Genomic DNA, 8648 nt, shown 5'->3' with positions numbered 1-8648 from the left:
GTGAGGTGTTGCCTAAATAACGTGCTGGGAGTCTACCAGAGACTAAAGTGAGGTGTTGCCTAAATAACGTGCTGGGAGTCTACCAGAGACTAACGTGAGGTGTTGCCTAAATAACGTGCTGGGAGTCTACCAGAGACTAAAGTGAAGTATTGCCTAAATAATGTGCTGGGAGTCTACCACAGACTAAAGTGAGGTGTTGCCTAAATAACGTGCTGGGAGTCTACCAGAGACTAACGTGAGGTGTTGCCTAAATAACGTGCTGGGAGTCTACCAGAGACTAAAGTGAAGTATTGCCTAAATAACGTGCTGGGAGTCTACCACAGACTAAAGTGAAGTATTGCCTAAATAACATGCTGGGAGTCTACCAGAGACTAAAGTGAGGTGTTTCCTAAATAAAGTGCTGGGAGTCTACCAGAGACTAAAGTGAAGTATTGCCTAAATAACGTGCTGGGAGTCTACCACAGACTAAAGTGAAGTATTGCCTAAATAACATGCTGGGAGTCTACCAGAGACTAACGTGAGGTGTTGCCTAAATAACGTGCTGGGAGTCTACCAGAGACTAAAGTGAGGTGTTTCCTAAATAAAGTGCTGGGAGTCTACCAGAGACTAAAGTGAAGTATTGCAGCAGCCAGGGTAATTTGTATACATTTCTAAAAACATTATTCAACTTTGACATTATGGGGTATTGTGTGTAGGCCAGAGACAGAACATCTCAATTGAATCCATTTTCAATTCAGGCTGCATATAACACAACAACATGTGGAGAAAGTCAAGGGGTGTGTGAACTTTCTGAATGCACTGTATATACAGGTCTCACCCAGGACCCCGGATGTCTTACCCAAACAGATATCTACAGGCCGGGAAAACATTACTAACAAACACAACACTCTCCCATGCTCTGTGTCTAATGATACTGATACCACAGACACTTAATAACCAACACAAAACAATAAACATCACATTCTGTAATCATTTCCTGTTTCCCATGCTCCTTGTTAAAAACATTTTACTATTACACTGTAAACCCAAAGCTATTTCCAACTCAAATACTTCTAGTAAGTTGAACTCAAAGCCACTGTTACTTAAATGTTTGTGATACTGACTCACAACTAAATGAGAAGTCACACCAACAATTTAAAAAAAAGTTATGAGAACAAATTAACTTTTTCCCAGTATGCTCTACTGCAGGTAGATTCTTTGAAAAAAAGATATACTGTATATCTGTGTTTTTGCATGTTTTGCATGTGGTGATTGATTTTATGTTACCCAAAGATAAATAACATACATTTTTAAACTAATCCAATCATTTAGTTAGAATTTTTGCAACTGTTATTGAAATGGTTATTCCAGTTATTCCAGTTTAAATGGTTTAGGTAGTCTCCCACTGACCCTGGCAGACATTATGAATGCAGGCTGCTGGTGGATACACATTTAAGCTGTTGGATATCCCCACTCTGGATGGATTCTAATAGGAATTACACATCACTTTGCAAGGCAGAATAATGTGACTTGCAGGTAGGGTTGCAAAGTTCTGTTACTACCGAGATTTATGGAAAACCTGGGAAATGTAAGATTCCTGGAAATCCTCCTTTTTTTGAAAATCTGGGAATTTTGGGAAAGCTACTGGAATTTAGCAACCCTACTTGCAGATCTAATGTGGCCTGCAAACCATGAATTTCAGACCACTGTAATCGAGTTAAGCTAAGCCTCAAAATAAGACTTTATGAGATATGTAATGTATTGTCATAAAGAGTTTAATTCTAATGATAACATTTGCCTATGGACTCACTTGGTGAAGGCCACAGGACTGAAAATTAACAAATTCAACAACCATGTCTCTGTCACTAACAAATACAGCCATGGGTAGTAAACTCCACAATTCACTCAAAAAGGCAAGGCCCACTGGGAAATTATATTGGAGGGGTGGCTTATTGGGGGGCGTTAATAAAGAATATCAAGCTGATACAACTCAAATCTGGATCCCTGGCCTACAGGGTCACAGTGACTATCGGTTTCAGTAATGAATATAAAACCACTTTATGTTACTGTACTCAGAAATATTTAGTGCAACAGGTTTCCTCCAAAAATGTGAGTAATGACAGCACATTGGCGTTTACAGTGAGGGAAGAGGGGAGACAAGGCACATTTTTGCTAATTCATAAAATCAGAAATACCTTATTTACATACGTATTCAGACTCTTTGCTATGACACTCAATATTGAGCTCAAGTGCATCCTGTGTCCATTGAACATCCCTGAGATGTTTCTACAACTTGATTACCACCTGTGGTAAATTCAATTGATTGGACATGATTTGGAAAGGCAGACACCTGTCTATATAAGGCCCCAGAGTTGACAGTGCATGTTAGAGCAAAAACCAAGCCATGATGTTGAAGGAATGGTCCATAGAAGGGTACCAAAACATTTCTGCAGCATTGAAGTTCCCCAAGAGCACAATGGCTTCAATCAATCTTAAATGGAAGAAGATGGTAACCACCAAGACTCTTCCTAGAGCTGGCCGCCAGGCCAAACTGAGCAATCGGAGGAGAAGGGCCTTGGTCAGGGAGGTGACCAAGAACCCGATGGTCACTCTGACAGAGCTCCAGAGTTCCTTTGTGGAGAACCTTCCAGAAGGACAACCATCTCTGCAGCACCACCAATCAGGCCTTTATGGTAGAGTGGCCAAACGGAAGCAACTCTTCAGAAAAAGGCACGACAGCCCTCTTGGAGTTTGGGCACCTAAAGGACTCTCAGACCATGAGGAACAAGATTCTCCAGTCTGATGAAACCAAGATTGAACTCTTTGGCCTTAATACCAAGTGTCATGTCTGGAGGAAACCTGGCAACATCCCTACGGTGAAGCATGGTGGTGGCAGCATCATGCTGCGGGCATGTTTTTCAGCGGCAGGGACTGGGAGACTTGTCAGGATTGAGTAAAAGAAGAACTGAGCAAAGTAGAGAGAGATCCTTGATGAAAACCAGCTCAGGACCTCAGACTGGGGTGAAGGTTCATCTTTCAACAGGACAAAAACCCTAAGCACACAGCCAAGACAATGCAGGAGTGGCTTTGGGACAGGTCTCTGAAGGTCCTTGAGTGGACCAGCCAGAGCCTGGACTTGAACCTAATCGAACATCTCTGGAAAAACCTGAAAATAGCTGTGCAGCAACGCTCCCCATCCAACCTGAGAGCTTGAGAGGATCTGCGGAGAAGAATGGGAGAAACTCCTCAAATACAGGTGTGCCAAGCTTGTAGGGTCATACCCAGGAAGACTCGAGGCTGTAATCACTGCCAAAAGTGCTTCATCAAAGTCCTGAGTAAAAGTGTCTGAATATTTATGTACTTACATTTTCTATTCTTTATAACAAAAACAGTTTTTTCTTTGTCATTATGGAGCATTGTGTGTAGACTGATGAGGGAAAAAACGATATAATCAATTTTAGAGTTAGGCTGTAACGTAACAAAGTGTGGAAAAAGTCAGGGGTCTGAATACTTTCCGAATTCAACTGTGCTGTGATGTTTCACAAAACCTTTTTTATTCTCATAGTTTCTACGGATTTGTAATTAAATATATTTTTTTTTGCTAAAAGTATTGTTATATTATTGTTATATTAATGATTGACTGGCTATGAGTAAAAGGAAACTTACAGTTACATTTGAGTAATGATAATTCATAGTTTCTAAGTAAGGTGGACTGCTAAACTCAAACATTTCAAGTACTTATTAAATTACTTTGACTTATAAAGATGATGTCGTGTTCACTTTTTTACCTTTATTTAACCAGGCAAGTCAGTTAAGAACAAATTCTTATTTTCAATGACAGCCTAGGAACAGCGGGTTAACTGCCTGTTCAGAGGCAGAATGACAGATTTGTACCTTGTCAGCTCGGGGGTTTGAACTTGCAACCTTCCGGCTACGCTGCTGCCACTTCACCATATTGATTTATTTGAACCAGTCAGTGTGTATATGTATAGAGAAATCAAAATAATTCAATCAGGATACTCATTTTTTAAATGATTTTTTACCCCCCAATTTCTTGGTATCCATTTGTTAGCAGTTACTGTCTTGTTTCATCGCTGTACGGACTCGGGATTCCTCATAAGTTTTGAGTAGCTAGAACTTATCCGGTTTTATCCGGTTTTATCCGGTTTTACCTAGTGTAGTTGTTATGACATCAATGTTATCTAGCCATATACAACAGCAAGGGTGCACATTATTTTGATTATTAAATGGTGTCTGTACTACTATGCATGTATAGGCAAGGATATACCTTTGCCTACAGTTTGCTATACACATTATGAACAATCCCCCCCCCCCCCACCTACTACCATACCGCGTTCAAAGGCACTTAAATCTTTTGTCTTGCCCATTCTCCCCCTGAATGGCACACATACACAGTGTCTCAATTGTCTGAAGGCCTAAAAATCCTTCCATAATTTATCTCCTCCCCTTCATCTACACTGATTCAAGTGGATTTAACAAGTGACATCAATAAGGGTCCATAGCTTTCACCTGGTCAGTATGTCATGGAAAGAGCCGTGTATACGGCATATGCTAGATGTTATGAATGTAATGTTCTGAATATCATTGGTTTAAATACCTGGCTATTTTAACGTATAACTGAAGACCTTTCCAGCCTAAACATCTGTCAAAATGATTTGTAAACCTTTTCACTTCAACTCTTCTCCGATGTCAAGAAACTATCACTTGAAAGTGACAAGGTGAAAAATACATTGCCAGCACTTGCTTACTTTGGTGTGTATGTGAGTGAGTGTGTGCAAGTGTCTCTAACTGTGAAGCTTGTGCCAAAGTGCTCACCTCCACAGATATACAGACAGACGTGCAGGCAGACACTGTGTTTACACAGACCCATGGCCTGATAATGGACGCCCAAACATTGCCTTTTAAGGTCCCCTCTCATTTCTCCCCATCTCCTTAAATCATCTAGGCAGGAAGCGTGAGGAGGGTGAGGGGGGGCCTCCCTCTCCCTCTCCTCTTTTCTTTCTCCCTCTTCTGCCTGCTCTCTGTGTCTACCACAGAGGATGAATCAGATGTTGATGAAGCTCAGCCCTCTCTAGTACTTCTGAGCTCTCTCTCTCAGAATTCAGAGGCAAAGAACAAAGAAACAAATGAATGTCACAGTAGAGGCTAATTGAATAGTCATGGTAAACATTCACGTGGGCCTTACTTTGTAACACATGCATATACATTGAGACATTATGATCAGAGTAGTATTTGACAACTTATGGAAGCAACTTTGTGCATCCCTGTCTAACTAAACCATCCAGAAGATAAATTATTACTGTGATCGATTGTGCTAATGCCTAAGCGACAGTCAAATAAGCTGTGAAATCAAAGGCTGTCAATGCGTCTCTTACATAATAAACTGTTTACTTGAAGCATATTTCTAGTTTTGGGGGCCCGTCTTGTTTGGACTTGAAAGTACTTGCCCCATCTTCACCATGGTAGGTCAATGTGCTGTGTTTCTCATCCTATCTCAGATCCAGGACAGCAGAGCCCCCCCCCATGCCTGATCCCACAACGCTCCCTCAGATGCCTTCCATAAACACAGGATTCCCAGCACTTTGGTAATTTGGGTTGGGTGGATTTCTCAAGAGAATTTCTGAGGAAAGAGATTCATCCTATCACAATGGGCCAAAGAAGGTTGTGTGTGTGTGTGTGTGTGTGTGTGTGTGTGTGTGTGTGTGTGTGTGTGTGTGTGTGTGTGTGTGTGTGTGTGTGTGTGTGTGTGTGTGTGTGTGTGTGTGTGTGTGTGTGTGTGTGTGTGTGTGTGTGTGTGTGTGTGTGTGTGTGTGTGCCTGCGCATTGGCTTGTGTGTAGGTTAGATAGTGAATTGTAAATTATTTTTTAGAATAGCCAGAAAATAAAACAAAGATGATGAAGAACTATAATTTACTTTAAAACACTACAGATGAATAATACACTATCTTGGGCTCCCGAGTGGTGCAGCGTTCTAAGGCACTGCATCTCAGTGCTAGAGGTGTCACTGCAGACCCTGGTTCAATTCCAGGCTGTATCACAACCGGCCGTGATTGGGATTCCCATAGGGCGGTGCGCAATTGGCCCAGCGTGGTCCGGGTTAGGGTTTGGCCAGGGTAGGCCGTCATTGTAATTAAGAATTTGTTCTAAACTGACCGGCCTAGTTAGATAAAGGTTAAAGAAAAATAATACAACAATAATGGACTTAAAACACTACAGATGAATAATACACTATTAACAAGAACTATAATGGACTTAAAAACACTACAGACGAATAATACACTTACTGATTTACGACTGACTTTCTTACACAGGGGGTGAAGTTCCTTCTTACGCTCATACAGCTCATGGATAAACAGAATTGAGCAATAATTGGCCAATTTCTTCAGCCAGGTGTCAAAGGTTGTGAATGTGCATCAAACATGCACACAATTAAATAAGAGAAGGAATTAGCCATATGTAAGAGGCAAAGAACAGTGGGCATTAAATTGACTAGATAAATCAGAGATTTCAAAAAGACAATCTAGTATCTTTTTGAGGAGTCATATAAGCCCAGCAGGAAAAGCATTTTACAACCCAGGGAGGAAGTTATAAAACGACTGAAGCATTCCCAGAATGCTGAGAGAGAGAGAGAGAGAGAGATGGAATCATGAATGTGAGGGTGTAGCTACGGAAAAATTGCTTGAGCTGCTATAGCATCCAAAGGATGGTAAGACAAAGTATGGAGATAACCTCACCCACCCATATAGACAGTATAGAAGAGAACCAAACAACCTCTGTGGTATTGTGTGTGTGTTCCTGAGAGTGAGAGGGAGGGAGAGAATACAGTATGTAGGTGTGTGTATGATCAGGCCAGGGTTTTCTGTCTGTCCTCCTTTGAGCATCTGGAAAGAGGTCTTGGTCATTCTCTGAGGACTTAACCCCTTGTTTCCCCTCCCACCCTGGTGTACATGTGAGAGGGACCCTGGGAACGGGGGTCCCCTGGGGAGGAAGAGCCAGGGTCATTACAGGGTCATGTGAAAAGGCTCTGTGGTTTGATGGCTTCCAGACGGTTTCCTCTCCCTCCCTCACAGTCTCCATCTCCAATCCCCTCATTTTAATCAATCAATCTATCTATACCATCCATCCATGTACTAATATGGCATTCTGCATTAATACACAGATATGGTGGAAAATACCATTGATTTTCCAAAGACAAGTCTACCAGAAATGACTGATTGTATAAATAGGTTAAGGGCGGGGGGGGGGGGGGTTGTGTTCACATTTCCCTTTTCATACCCTGATGAAATATAACTTCATGTCGGAAGACGCTACAGCGTTGCATTTATTTGTGTACACATTTTGTAGACTGTCACAATGTTAATGAATATCATCCATGTTTATAGAACCGTCTGCTTATGACACTGAAGCGGTGTGTGGAGGCATCGGTCGTTCTGTTGCGTAGCTGCCTAATATCAACCAACTGACCGACACGATGAAGTGCTGCATTAATCAGGATCACACCACTGATTTATAGGAAACAGCTAAACACCAGGCCTGTATCAAAGTTAAAGCAGCAAAAGAGGAAAACAACAGATACATACATCTTGAACTAAATTTAGACAGTTAATAGAATTGCTAGGCATGTTGAGGTAATATAAAGCAGACAACACATTATTTTTAGTTTCCATGGTGATTAGATTCAGGCTGTATTGCTAGCCACTTGTTGTGAAGGAACTGAGTAATAGAATAGTCCCACCAGTAGAAAGTGTCTGCCATTGTTCAGGTAATAGTAAATTATTATATTTATTTATTATATTAATTAGCCCTCAACCTTGACCACTTTCACTCTCCTTCATGTAAACACACACATATTGAAATAGCAGAGGTGAAAAGTGACCACATTATTTCCATTATATAAGTAAAAGGACAACAGAGACTGTAAATGCTGCTTGTCTAGCCTGACAGGATTACAACTTCAATTATACCTCCAACCTGACAGGATTACAACTTCAGTTATACCGCCACCCTGACATGATTACAACTTCAGTTATACCTCCATCCTGACAGGATTACAACTTCAGTTATACCTCCAACCTGACAGGATTACAACTTCAGTTATACCGCCACCCTGACATGATTACAACTTCAGTTATAGCTCCATCCTGACATGATTACAACTTCAGTTATAGGTCCACCCTGACATGATTACAACTTCAGTTATAGGTCCACCCTGACATGATTACAACTTCAGTTATAGCTCCACCCTGACATGATTACAACTTCAGTTATAGGTCCACCCTGACATGATTACAACTTCATAGTCATACATGATTACAACTCCACCCAGGATTACAACTTCAGACAGGATTACAACTTCAGTTATACCTCCATCCTGACATGATTACAACTTCAGTTATAGCTCCACCCTGACATGATTACAACTTCAGTTATAGGTCCACCCTGACATGATTACAACTTCAGTTATAGCTCCACCCTGACATGATTACAACTTCAGTTATACCTCCAACCTGACAGGATTACAACTTCAGTTATACCTCCACCCTGACATGATTACAACTTCAGTTATACCTCCATCCTGACATGATTACAACTTCAGTTATACCTCCATCCTGACATGATTACAACTTCAGTTATACCTCCATCCTGAC

The sequence above is a fragment of the Oncorhynchus gorbuscha genome, linkage group LG23 (assembly GCF_021184085.1).
Source record: "Oncorhynchus gorbuscha isolate QuinsamMale2020 ecotype Even-year linkage group LG23, OgorEven_v1.0, whole genome shotgun sequence".
Taxonomy (NCBI): domain Eukaryota; kingdom Metazoa; phylum Chordata; class Actinopteri; order Salmoniformes; family Salmonidae; genus Oncorhynchus; species Oncorhynchus gorbuscha.
The sequence above is the reverse complement of the archived record's forward strand: the minus strand, read 5'-3'. Positions refer to the sequence as shown.